At 43.1% G+C, this 14721-nt stretch overlaps 1 protein-coding gene across 5 annotated transcripts in view; it reads left to right on the forward strand.

Annotated features, from left to right (window-relative positions):
- Positions 1–14721, forward strand: part of LOC126101586 (histone acetyltransferase KAT6A-like) — a 295397-nt gene that overhangs the window by 110942 nt on the left and 169734 nt on the right. The window contains exon 1 of one of the 5 annotated variants that reach the window (XM_049912243.1): positions 6425–6568. The exons of the other annotated variants lie outside the window; for them this stretch is intronic. The gene's annotated coding sequence lies outside the window, so the exon portion shown is untranslated. Of the gene's footprint in view, positions 1–6424; positions 6569–14721 lie in introns of those variants that run through there. 5 annotated transcript variants of the gene reach the window in all.

The raw sequence follows: 14721 nt of genomic DNA on the forward strand, positions 1-14721 counted from the left end.
TCGATTTCTGTTATTATGTAAATCTCGCGATGCTGTATGGCCCGCTTTCTTATTTTATTTATCAGGATTAAGCTTTCTTGGATTATGTTTCTCGATGGAATACTTGCCCTTACTGTTGTAACTGGCTACCATAGGAGCCAGTTATGTACACTGTCTCTCGGTGAAATTTTTTAATTCGTTTTTTTTGTGATTTATCGTTATTGCCTGTGTTTCTGAGCGGGATGTGGCGACCAACCCGAAGTGCCTAGACTTACAAATATATTTCGATGCGGATATAGACTGAGGCGAGAAAAGACCTGGGATAGCGATACGCACATATACAGATGGCGTTAGTATCGCGTACGCAAGTCATAAAAGGGCAATGCATTGGCGTCATTTGTACTCAGGTGATTCATATGAAAAGGTTGCCGACGTGATTTTGGCCGTACGACCGGAGTTAATAGACTTTGAACGCTGACACAGCAGTGGCCTACGGCCTTCACTTAACGACCGAGAGCAGCGGCGTTTGCGTAGACTTTTCAGTGCTAACAGAGAAATCAGTGTGGGACGTTAGGACAGTGCGGCGAAATTTGGCATTAATGGGCTGTGGCAGCAGACGACCGACGCGAGTGCCTTTGCTAACAGCACGACATCACGCTCCCGTGACCATATCGGTTGGGCGCTAGAGGACGGGAAAACAGTGGGCCGGTCAGTTGAGTCCCGATTTGAGTTGGTAAGAGCTGATGGTACGATTCGAGTGTGGCGCAGACCCCACGAAGCAATGGTTCCAAGTTATCAACAACGCACTGTGCAAGCTGGTGGTGGCTTCATAATGATGTCGGCTGTGTTTACATGGAATGGACTGGGTCCTCTGGTCCAACTGAACCGATCATTGACTGGAAATGGTTATGTTCGGCTACTTGGAGACCATCTGCGCCAATTCACGGAGTTTGGAGGAGGCCGAAATGCACGCGTTAAAGCTCACGCAGGCTGGCGTGAGGTCTGGAACTGTTAAGGGAATTATAGTAGCAAATAAAGTACGTAGTTGATGTAATACTTAACTTTAATCCATAAAAAAAACGTTTCGGCGCTAACAGCGAATTGTAATATCTTTTGCTATGCGAGCTGACGGATACCGTCAGACGAGCAGTCCTTAATGGAACTATTCCCAGATAATAGGCGACACAGGCAGAATCGGAACGAAAAATGGATGTTAGGAAGAAAAATAAGGGCAAATAAAAAAATCAATGCCATGTTGAAAATTATGACACAAAAGATTAAAAATGAAAGAAATTACATCAAAACCAGTTAACTGAAAACAATAATAATCAAGAGTCATTTTAATAAATATTTAAAAATGAAAAAAATAACATGCGACAAGATTCGCACCCATTATCTTTTGCATCTCAAACTGTAAATTTACCACTACGCTACTTAGAAGACCTTTACGTTGTAATGTTATATTTATATATCTATAGCCAGTTGCAACTATCATTTGCTTCTTTCGGTTTCACACCATGTCGTATGAATTTTACCTACTGTAAACCGGTTTCTGTAATGATAATACCGAATATGTGAAGCCGAATCGCCTCTTGTACGAAGAAATCCAGCAGTCTTTGGCTAGTGGTTTGCACGAGATGTGCGTTATTTCGTTACCATCGTTTTGTGCGTATTATTTTGGTTGTCAATTGAAGACATGAAGTCTGTGTTTATCAATTGTGAAGTAAAAGGACCAGATCCAGGATTCAGGATGCCGGCACAACAAGAAATAATGCCAGACAAGGAATTGGAAGTGAACTGACCGTTTGTTGAGGCAGTTTGGCAACAGCGAACACTTCGTGCGTGACGTTGAGCGCTCTGATCGGAGGAAGACACCTCCAGCACGTGAAGTGCCAATTATCAAGTAATTTTAATCAGACTATAGTCCACGTTCGAAGTCACTGAGCTCCAGTGACTGACCCATTCTGCTGCTACTGTACTTTCATACTGACATGTCCGTCCCTTGTCGCATCTAGTGGTCAGTTGTCAGTTTTACATTACATACTTTTCCTCAGGCAGTGTATATTAGTAAGAAGCAGCACTTCGGCAGATTTTTTAGATAAATTTGTTAGAGTAACGATGACCACTGCTGGTTGAAACCGGTAACTGCATTTTGAAATGCATTTGTGATCGCTGTCGCAAGAAAATGAAAGTACATATGCACGTAGTACTGTACTCTGTTGTTAGTAACTGAACATACTTTTACTCAAGTTTACCCACTCACTTCAAAGCTGCTGAGGCCGCTAACACCAATTCTGAAACTCTTATAGGCAGCATGTTGCTCGCTGTTTAACAGTTCGCGGCTGTCTGAGACGGCTTAGGCGCTAAGCCACCGTTGCTAGATATATCTTTACATTTGTCTTTCGAGTATGTAGACTATATAAAGCCTTGACGAATCCTTTTTTGCTCGCCTATGAAACCAGTATAGATATGTACTTCCGAAGCGATGCTTATGTGGTCGCGGATCGGGGTTGACTTACGCCCCTTATCTTATCACGGTCTGTGTGTCGCAGTGTGGCGTCGGATGTCGGGAGGTTCGATAATTGCCACAGCTGGAACCGAGGCTGCGAGGGGGGGCGCAGTCTTGTTTCTTCGTGCAAGTGTATTTTAATTGTTCAAAAAAGAGGCTCAAATGGCTCTAAGCACTATGGGACTTAACATCTGAGGTCCTCAATCCCCTAGACTTAGAACTAATTAAACCTAACTAACCTAAGGACACCACACACATCCATGCCCGAGGCAGGATTCGAACCTGCGACCGCAGCAGCAGCGCGGTTCCGGACTGAAGAGCCTAGAACCGCTCGGCCACAGCGGCCGGCTTTTAATTGTTCACGTTGGACTTTATAACTTACCTGTCTGTGAAGCAGTACACATACGTATTGTATTGCGTAATGGTCACTTGAAACTCTCCAAAACCTCAGGTTTCTTTAAGTTACTCATTTCCCATCTCTTTAATTTTCTACCTTTCTGCAATTTCTTCAGTTTAATCTGCACTTAACAACCAACAAATTGCAGATTTCGTATCTGTAGCTGGAAATGATTTGCAGTTTAAAATCTTGTTTCGGTATTTCTGTCTTACCATTAAGTAATCTATTTACAGCGTTCCTGTTTGTTCTATTATTACCTTAAAAGAAATATTCGCTATGATTAAATCATGCTATGTGCAAAGTTCTACCAGGCGGCTTCTTCTTTCATTCTTGCCCCTAATCTGTGTGCTCCTATTGTTTTCGCCTCTCATCATTTTTCCAATTTCGAATTCCACTCGCCCAACAAAATTAAATTTTCGTCTCCTTAAGTATCCGAAAAATTATTTTGTTTCCTAATACATTCTTTCAATCACTTCATCGCCTGCGGTGCTAGTTGGCATATAAACTTGAACTAGCGTCCTTGGCGTTGGCTTTTTGTCTATCATGACAACGATTATGCATTCACTATGCTGTTCATAGAATCTTATTCGCGTTCCTATTTTCTTATTCATTACTAGCCTTATTTCTTCATTACCCCCATTTCATTTTGTATTTACAATCCTGTATTAACGTGACCTGAAGTCCAGTTCTTCCCGCGATCGCACTTCACTAATTCCCACTATATCTAACTTCACTAATTCCCATTGTATCTAACTTCAACTTATCCATTTCCCTTTTCAAATTCTCTAGGCTGCCTACCCGGTTAATGGATACAGCCTTCCACGCTCCGACCTGTAGTATGCCTGTTCTGTTTTTCCGGATGACAGTATCCTCCGGAATATTTTATGCAAGAGGACGTTGTCATCATTTAATCATGCAGTAGAGCTGCGTTCTCTCGTTATAATAACGACTGTAGTTATTCAGCCGTTCACAGTACCATTATAGCAAGGCCATATCGGCTAATGTTAAAAGGCCAGATCGATCAGTCATCTACTGCAACTACTAAAAAGACTGCTGCCCCTCTTCAGAAATCGTAGGGTAGTCTGGTCTCTCGCCATACACCTTGTAACACCTCCGTTTTTATCCTGACCTAATCTGATCGAATAGCAGCCCAGTATTTATTATTAACATGAGCGTGAACCTAATGGGGCTGGTAATCGGAATTGACTGCTACGGAAGTTGTTACTTTCCATTTCGTCCTGTTCAATACTATAATACTGAATGTTTGGTAATAAGAAACACCAACACAGTTTTACTAATAACGAACTTATATTCTTCTCAAAACACACAAAGGAGACAGCCACTGCCTTCGTCATACATATCTAATTACGGCTAATCTCAGCACAGGCTTTCTTCATTTGCCGTTATCGTCACACGCTAATCTATCACTGCATCCAACACTGCAATCCAAGGTTAAGCCGGCGCGGTAGACGCGAAACTAAATATCGGCACTACTAACGTCACTGCTCACTTTTATAAAGATACTTCATCACTTTCCCGGTATTCATTTATTATTTAGGGGTCTAACCTCGGCGATGGTGACACCCATCTCGGTTAAAAAACCTGTATTCCAATAATGGCCTCCACACACACACACAACATACACACACACCATTCCCGCCAACCACTCTGGCGCGCGCATCTCGACACTCGCTCTCGCAACACGTCACAATCGGTTGTTCGCCCTATCGACCTGTGCCGAGTGCAAAGTTATGGTAAGGGTCTACGGACCCCTTACAACCTCTCTGTTGTGGCTGCACCTACGTTACGGCTATCTGCATCGCTGAGCCACGCATGCCACCCTACTTCGGTAAGGTCCATGTTTCATGAAGGGTTTGAAAAGATATAACTTTGTAATCACACTGTTTTAGAAACGGCAAAATATTCTTTTGAAAGGAGAAACGAGATACGTCAATCAGAAATCAAACATTATTAGCACGGTCGCATATTCAAATAGCTAGTTTACGTGACTTTAAAATTTTGAATATTTCCTTAAATAAAAGAATCCACACGAACTATTTATACTGGACAGCAGTTGGTAAAGTATACCCAGAATTTTCGTCCTTCCCCGTGATTTCCATTGGATGACCCTACATGACAATCTCTTCTCAGTCCTTTTCGTACTGTTCGTACACCGTTAAGTTGCTTTTATTCCACAAAATCAGTTGTCGAACTTGTGACATCTGATTTCTTTCTTTTCCCGCCAGAGTATCCCTGCAGAGACTGTCTCCAGCAGTCCACCTCAGTTGTTGTCAATCTGTTCATTAATTTGGAATTAACTGTCCGTATTGCTGATAAATGTCATAATCTTCTAGTAACTGTTTTGAAGGATTTTTCGTTTTGTTTCCTTTATAATCCGTTGTTCCCGTAAAATATCATTTAATTCTCCTCCAGCGAACTTTTCAACATTTGTTCTTGGCTTAATTCCTTCTGGTTTATCATCTCTTGTGACTTTTACTCATATATTTTTGTACTCTTCAGCATAGCATATGTATCACATAAAGAGCGCAGAGAAAAAAAATAGTGTTTATGTTTGAGGTGGTATTGTAGCAATTGTGTCCGCAGCTCGTAGTCTTGCGGTAGCGTTCTCGCTTCCAGCGCACGGGGTCCGGGGTTCGATTCCCGGCGAGGGTCGGGGATTTTCCCTGCCTCGAAACGACTGGGTTGTTGTATCATCATCATCATCATCATCATCATCATCATTCATCACCGTTACGGTCGGAATGAAGGCAATGGCAAACCACCTCCGCGAGGACCTTGCCTAGTCGGCGGTGCGGGTCTCCCGTATCGTCCACTACGCTCCTCGGAGTATGGGACCTCATCATTATATAGCATTGTATTGCACCTTGCTACGTTTCAAATCTACAATCTGATACTCTGCTAGAACGTTTGGGATTTTACCCTCGACACTGAGGCGCAAATTAGGCAGGAACTGTACGTCACTACCACCTCAACCACAACCTCTCTTTCTGTTGCAAGCCAAATACTGTGCTTGAAAATCCCTTCCATCACCAGGATTCGAACCGGCTGTTTCCGAGTCGAGCGCCAACACAGAGGCGGAAGCCAGACTTCCTATTGTAACGCAGTGGGATTTTTGAGGGACTGAGGGAAAGGTCGAGGCTGTTCTCTGCCCTCTACAACTAAATGTTTGTGTGCAGATGTTCACTCTTATATTACATAGAGTACGTGGAGTCACTCACATACCATGCTAGGTACTTAAACCACCAGCAGTTGCACCCGTATGTAGCAAAGGGAGTATGCATTCACCTTTCGTTCCGCAAGCGACTGAAACAATGAACTTGCGGTGTTTGTCGAGAGGGCGAGAGAGCGTCACGTGAGTCCCCGGTCACGTGTCCGTGTGTACAGCTGGTGGAACTGTTTCTCGTGGGCTCTGGTGGAACGGCGTGTGACGCAGGCACTCCCCACCAAGACCGCTCACACCTTATCGCGTGGCGCAGTTGGATCGCTTCGCTACACTGACTCAACCTCGTCAGTGGCGAACGGTTGGCAGTATTGCCCAGTTATCAGGTGTTACAGCGCTGCGTCGTGTCTCGCCTGGAAATCCTACGGCCGCGGGAAAATATCTGTACGTTAATAGGAGAATCCTGCAGCGAGGCTAGCTGTTACAGTTTTAATCAACCGAGGTGAGTAGTAGATAAAACGACATACTGGTCGTGGCGTCAAGTTATCTTCAATCCGAAAACTGGCTTGGTGCAGTTCTTCACAATGGTCTGTCTTGCGCAGATGTTGTCATCATTACATAACTGATGTTGTCATCATTACATAACTGTTGGAGCCTACATGCATTTGCATCTGCTTGCTGTATAATTGATGCCATGTCTTAAGAACTGCGACCTTTTTGTTATAATAAATAAACAACACCCTCTGAACCACAACTTAACCCATTCAGAACTGATTTTTTTTCTGAAGAAAGGAACAATATTCTTTACGTGGTAATGCTCTTAGGTGAGTTTTTAATGATTTTAGATGCAAAGTTTATACAAAAATATGCACCGGTTTTCAAAACGTACTTTATACTCTTGGCTTCATTTTATGCATTAAAATAACAAATTAAGAAATATTCTCTTTTGTCATAAGTAGTACAATGATCATTCAATAACTACCATTCAAAATAACAATAAGATTATTCAGTTATACAATCGACTATAGCGAACCAACACATCAGTGTCTTCTGTTGGTTACGAAATGCTGCGCACTGCTACATTGACTTCCGATATTTTCATAGTGATGCCCAACAGCTGACAGCACTTGTGCATGATGAAAAGGTTGAACATTCACAAATGTGTACCTCAAGTTTCCACTGGGAAAAATACTTCTGTTGCAGCTAAAATACAGTTAATGTCCACAATTGTAGCCAGAGGGTCTGAGAGGGTTAATATTTACCAACAACCTATTTCAATTTACACTGCAGATGATCTTCACGTCTAGGTTGCAACAAAAGGCAATAACAGTAACGATTTTATTGAAGTGTAGTATTATGAACACTTGTGTCATGTTTAGTAGAAATGACAACAAAATGTTACGAACTCACACATACCTGGTGGAGCAAAGCGCAGATTATCAACGTCGTGTGAAACTAACACAAAAAAGCAAGGATATGGTGGGAGAAAAAATTTCGGATAGTCTCGTGACATGTGCGTAAGTCCTAAATGAGTTCTTTAAAACAGAGTAAAACTGTTTCTCTGTGTGTAATTAAGTAAAAGACCGATAAAAATTCAGACTTAAAGGACACCTTAATGTAGTACATTTCAACAGGAGTGATGCTTTACACAGCAGTAGATTAAAAAGCAAATGTTGTAAACATACTGACAGGACACTGTTCATCGTAAATTTTCGTTGTTGTTTACGTACTTTCAAAAAATTTTAAAAAGCCACTGCAAAATAACCGAACATAACGTGTGGCTGTTAAGGAATTGACCTTCATTTTAGTGAAAAAGAAGTTCCTGTTAAGAAGCAATAAATTGGGGACTAGTTACGAAATAATCATAGAAAAGCCGAAGGAAAAGAGCCTACTTACGATATAACCATAGCTTCTTTTAGCAAATAGCTGATATAAATTAACGAAGGTGTTAAGCGGCAATAGTTTGAAAAGGGAGTGGCCGTTGGAGTGCGCCACCTACCAAAGCAGGCTGACTGAAGGCCGGTGCAGCAGTGTATTTACGCGTGTCACGGGCTGCCGTCCGCGCCGACCGCTAACATGATGGAACACATTCATGTTCGCGGAACGAGGAAGAACGTCGAGCATTATATACCAACTGGAGAACACTAAGGTTAACGTTACAGCGAAATTCATTCTGTTCGTTAATATTCTTGTCAGGTGCTTTGGCATGTAGCGCACCTTCTGAAATTATCACCACTTAACACCTTGGTTAATTTACATCACTTGTTTGCTAAAAACAGCTACTTTTATTTCGTAGCTAGGCTCCATTTTCTTCGGTTTTTCCGCGATTATTTTGGAATTAGTCCCGTTTCTTTCCCCTTCTTAACTTACAGTAAGAGTCCTCTGTGTTTCTATTCTTATTCGACAAAATGAAGGCAAATTCGTCGATTTTAAAATAGGTAAACAAGAGCACAAATACACATTGTGCTGTCAGTGTGCTTGTAACATTGGTTTTTTTTTTTTTGTTGTGTAACCCATCATTCATCCTGAAGTTTACTTCATTAACGTGTCCTTTAAGTCTGAATTTTTATTAATTTCCTATTTAAATACATGTAGAGAAATAGTTTTACATTGTTTTAATGTCTCCATCTAGGACTAACGAACATGTCACGTGACTATCCGAAAATTTTCTCCCCACCACGGGCTTGTTTTTTATGTTAATTTCACATAATGTTGACAAACTGCACTTCGCGGCGCCAGGTAATGAGTGAACTCATAAAATTTTGTTGTGGTTTCTACTATCCATGAGACAAGTGTTCGTAATATCACACTTGTGTTCAATGATTATAGTTATTGCCTTTATTGTTCCAAACTAGACCTGAAGACTATACGCAACTCAGATTGAACCCAGTTGTTGGCAAATAAAAAGTTGTGATCCGGACGATGTTTGTTTATTTATCTGCTTACTTTATCCATCTCTTGGTCATCCTCTACAATTTTCAACCTTCACATACGTTTTCTTCCATTATCAAATTGATAATTATTCCTGCAGAAGACAATTCTCATTTCGTATGAATACCTGAAAGCAGCAGTGAAAGGTGGTTGGGGGTCTGGATGTGAACTGAGACAATGTGCTCAGTTGTAAAGTGAAACGCATAGATTCCATAGATTCTTTGCTAAAACAAACTTCAGTTTAACTGCGTAAGGAACTGCTTACACAACATTTGTATGTTCCAAGATGGAAATGTGTTGACACACACACACACACACACACACACACACACACACACACACACACACACATATATATATATATATATATATATATATATATATATATATATATATATATATACAGGGTGTTTCAAAAATGACCGGTATATTTGAAACGGTAATAAAAACTAAACGAGCAGCGATAGAAATACACCGTTTGTTGCAATATGCTTGGGACAACAGTACATTTTCAGGCAGACAAACTTTCGAAATTACAGTAGTTACAATTGTCAACAACAGATGGCGCTGCGGTGTGGGAAACTCTATAGTACGATATTTTCCACATATCCACCATGCGTAGCAATAATATGGCGTAGTCTCTGAATGAAATTACCTGAAACCTTTGACAACGTGTCTGGCGGAATGGCTTCACATGCAGATGAGATGTACTGCTTCAGCTGTTCAATTGTTTCTGGATTCTGGCGGTACACCTGGTCTTTCAAGTGTCCCCACAGAAAGAAGTCACAGGGGTTCATGTCTGGCGAATAGGAAGGCCAATCCACGCCGCCTCCTGTATGTTTCTGATAGCCCAAAGCAATCACACGATCATCGAAATATTCATTCAGGAGATTAAAGACGTCGGCCGTGCGATGTGGCCGGGCACCATCTTGCATAAACCACGAGGTGTTAGCAGTGTCGTCTAAGGCAGTTTGTACCGCCACAAATTCACGAAGAATGTCCAGATAGTGTGATGCAGTAATCGTTTTGGATCTGAAAAATGGGCTAATGATTCCTTTGGAAGAAATGGCGGCCCAGACCAGTACTTTTTGAGGATGCAGGGACGATGGGACTGCAACATGGGGCTTTTCGGTTCCCCATATGCGCCAGTTCTGTTTATTGACGAAGCCGTCCAGGTAAAAATAAGCTTCGTCAGTAAACCAAATGCTGCCCACATGCATATCGCCGTCATCAATTCTGTGCACTATATCGTTAGCGAATGTCTCTCGTGCAGCAATGGTAGCGGTGCTGAGGGGTTGCCGCGTTTGAATTTTGTATGGATAGAGGTGTAAACTCTGGCACATGAGACGATACATGGACGTTGGTGTCATTTGGACCGCAGCTGCAACACGGCGAACGGAAACCCGAGGCCGCTGTTGGATCACCTGCTGCACTAGCTGCGCGTTGCCCTCTGTGGTTGCCGTACGCGGTCGCCCTACCTTTCCAGCACGTTCATCCGTCACGTTCCCAGTCCGTTGAAATTTTTCAAACAGATCCTTTATTGTATCGCTTTTCGGTCCTTTGGTTACATTAAACCTCCGTTGAAAACTTCGTCTTGTTGCAACAACACTGTGTTCTAGGCGGTGGAATTCCAACACCAGAAAAATCCTCTGTTCTAAGGAATAAACCATGTTGTCCACAGCACACTTGCACGTTGTGAACAGCACACGCTTACAGCAGAAAGACGACGTACAGAATGGCGCACCCACAGACTGCGTTGTGTTCTATATCTTTCACATCACTTGCAGCGCCATCTGTTGTTGAAAATTGTAACTACAGTCATTTCGAAAGTTTGTCCGCCTGAAAATGTACTGTTGTCCCAAGCATATTGCAACAAACGGTGTATTTCTATCGCTACTCGTTTAGTTTTTATTGCCGTTTGAAATATACCGGTCATTTTTGAAACACCCTGTGTGTATAGCGCACGAGCGCACGCAAACGTTTGAATAAAGGTACCTTACAAGGCTGCTACTTAGAGGGTACCTTATAAATAACTCCGTCCGAACAGGTTTCGGAAGGCGTCATTGGATGCCGATGTGGAGGGGCGTGTGGTCAGCACACCGCTCTCCCTGGCGTTGGTGAGTTTGCGTACTTCTCAATCAAGTAGCATCTCAGTTTGCATCACAACAGCGCTCGGCAGACCGGAAAGGATGCTATATCTAACGAAAATCTACTTATAAAATACGAAAAATCAGTTTTTAGGACACAGTCTATAAATATCCTTCAGCCTCATGCAAAACCTACGAATATGAAGGTAGGCAATTAACAGCTCACTTATAGACAGTCGCGTATACACTTTCCATGTCTCGTCCATAAATGACACTGTCAGGAAGGAACATTTGAAACGATAAAAAGCACCCTTTACTAACGATTTGCAGATTATGCAAAAACATGCAGAAAGAGCTACATAGTGTTGATTGATTTCTTGGAGACGGCCGACACTCGTTGCGTCAGAATACATGTTTCCGTACTACGCAGTACGTAATATAGCCGAGTCCACGACACTGGTGAGTCACACAACCCCCATGGTCTGTAGATTCGCTACCGCAGCGCCGCCAAGCGGCTGGCGTAGTGAAACAGCTGCAAAACGTCTGTGTACACGAAGTGTAGAAGCACATTCAAAATACAAGAGGGGTCGTATTTCAGAGTTTATTCTACCGCTATAAATTGTAGCTGCTTTACTTGGATTTGCCATATGTGAAGCGCTGTTACTATTTATTAAGAACAGAAAATTGGCACAATACGATTAATTGATGATGCGTGAATGATAGCATAAATGAACGGAAACTGTATTTTATGTTAAATATAATGGAGCATGTGCTAGCTGTAGTTTTATGATATGCGCACAAATAAGAAGAAAGTGGCACAAGTGGATATGCTGGAAGACTAAATGTTACAGCTGAGAAATGAAATCTTTAAATATAAACATAAGGACGTGCAAGGCAACATTGCAAGGACAAGGCGAAAAGAGGATTTATAAGAAGACCTAACAACAAATCTCCAGGAGTGTAAAAATCGTGCTTAGTGTTAACTCTGAAATCCCCAAAGAAACATGTGAAACGAACTACAATCTGCGCAAAGCATCAGATAGTATGTCCCAGACACGCGGATACTCTTAATCAGTTCCTTTTGAACTTAATCACCTCGGCTTACAATGCATTTGTCGTCTTAAATAATATTTTATGATAAAACTACCACTCTACTACTGTGAACTGTGTGTATTACGTAGCAATGAGATTTCATTATTACACTACTGGCCCTTAAAATTGCTACACCACGAAGATGACGTGCTACAGACGCGAAATTTAACCGACATGAAGAAGGTGCTGTGATACGCAAATGATTAGCTTTTCATAGCATTAACACAAGGTTGGCGCCGGTGGCGACACCTACAATGTGTCAATCGATTTGTCATACACAAACAGCAGTTGACCGGCGTTGCCTGGTGAAACGTTGTTTTGATGCCTCGTGTAAGGAGAAGAAATGCGTACCATCACGTTTCCGGCTTTGATAAAGGTCGGATTGTAGCCTATCGCGATTGCGGTTTATCGTATCGCGACACTGACGCTCGCGTTGGTCGAGATCCAATGACTGTTAGCAGAATATAAAATCGGTGGGTTCAGGAGGGTAATACGGAACGCCGTGCTGGATCCCAACGGCCTCGTATCACTAGCAGTCGAGGTGACAGGCATCGTATCCGCATGGCTGTAACGGACCGTGCAGCCACGTCTCGATCCATGAGTCAACAGATGGGGACGCTTGCAAGACAACAACCATCTGCACGAACAGTTCGATGACGTTTTGCAGCAGCATGGACTATGAGCTCGGAGACCATGGCTGCGGTTACCCTTGATGCTACATCACAGACAGAAGCGCTTGCGATGGTGTACTCAACGACGATCCTGGGTGCACGAATGGCGAAACGTCATTTTTTCGGATGAATCCAGGTTCTGTTTACAGCATCATGATTGTCGCATCCGTGTTTGGCGACATCGCAGTGAACGCACATTGGAAGCGTGTATTCGTCATCGCCAGTCTGGCGTATCACCCGGCGTGATGGTATGGGGTGCCATTGGTTACACGTCTCGGTCACCTCTTGTTCACATTGATGGCACTTTGAACAGTGGACGTTACATTTTAGATGTGTTACGACCCGTGGCTCTCCCCTGCATTCGATCCCTGCGAAACCCTACATTCAGCAGGATAATGCAAGAGCGCATGTTGCAGGTCCTGTACGGGCCCTTCTGGATACAGGAAATGTTCGACTGCTGCCCTGGCCAGCACATTCTCCAGATCTCTCACCAATTGAAAACTTCTGGTCAATGGTGGCCGACCAACTGGCTCGTCACAATACGCCAGTCACTACTCTTGATGAACTGTGGTATCTTGTTGAAGCTGCATGGGCAGCTGTACCTGTATACGCCATCTAAGCTCTGTTTGAGGCGTATCAAGGCCGTTATTACGGCCAGAGGTGGTTGTTCTGGGTACTGATTTCTCAGGATCTATGCACCCAAATTGCGTGAAAATGTAATCACATATCAGTTCTAGCATAATATATTTGTCCAATGAATACCCGTTTATCATCTGCATTTCTTCTTGGTGTAGCAATTTTAATGGCCAGTAGTGTATATTGTGACATTAACAGGAGGCAGGATATTACTTAAATATATTTTCTTATTCGTATTGGGAAAAACACCGCCACGTATGATGACTGATAAATATGGAACTTGCAGCATTAAAAGTAGCAAGTTCTCAGTTTGTATCATGTCATTCTTCTGTTACTACTTGCCAGCCGATTGGAGCTGCAAAAGGTTGGATTTACTGTAGTGACAAAAGTCATGGGCTACCTCCTAATATCGTGTTGAACCTCCATTCCCGGCGTAGCGCAATAACTCGACGTGGCGTGGACTCAAAAAGTCGTTGGGAGTCCCCTGCAGAAATATTGAGCCATGCTGCCTCTATGGCCGTCCATAATTCCGAAAGTGTTGGCGGTGCAGGATTTTGTGCACGAACTGACCTCTCGTTTATGTCCCATAAATGTTCCATAGTACTCATATCGGCCGATCTGGATGGTCAAATAATTCGCTTCAACTGTTGGCGTGGCGCATTGTCATCCATAAAAATTCCGTAGTTATGCGGGGAGGTCCACGGATGGCTGTAAATGGTCTCTAAGTAGCCGAATATCCAGAGGACTCGGGCGATTCCATATAAACACAGCCCACACCATTATGGAGCCACCAGCAGATTTTACTGTACGTTGTTGACAACTTGGGTCCATGGCTTCGTGGGGTCTGCGCCAAACTCGATCCCTACCATCAGCTCTTACCTACTGACGTCGGGACTCGTCTGACCAAGCCACGGTTTTCCATTTGTCAAGGGCCGTACATGGTCACTCGCAGAGGAGAAGCACTGCGAACTATGTCGTGCTGTTGGCAACGGTACTCGTGGGTCGTCTGCTGCCATAGCCCATTAGCGCCCATATTAACGAAACGCCTAGACATGGAAGACATTTTGACAAGAAGACCACGAGTGAACAGACGACCAAAATTTAAATATACCCAACCAGCGCGTGCAGTAGCACACAACACCAGCCAAGAATACCCAGACCTCGCCCCCATCATGGAACCACTAACACAAGGCATCCCACTTCCCCCACACCTGACCCAAAGACACAGAAACTAACCC

Source organism: Schistocerca cancellata, chromosome 9 (assembly GCF_023864275.1).
Source record: "Schistocerca cancellata isolate TAMUIC-IGC-003103 chromosome 9, iqSchCanc2.1, whole genome shotgun sequence".
Taxonomy (NCBI): Eukaryota; Metazoa; Arthropoda; class Insecta; order Orthoptera; family Acrididae; genus Schistocerca; species Schistocerca cancellata.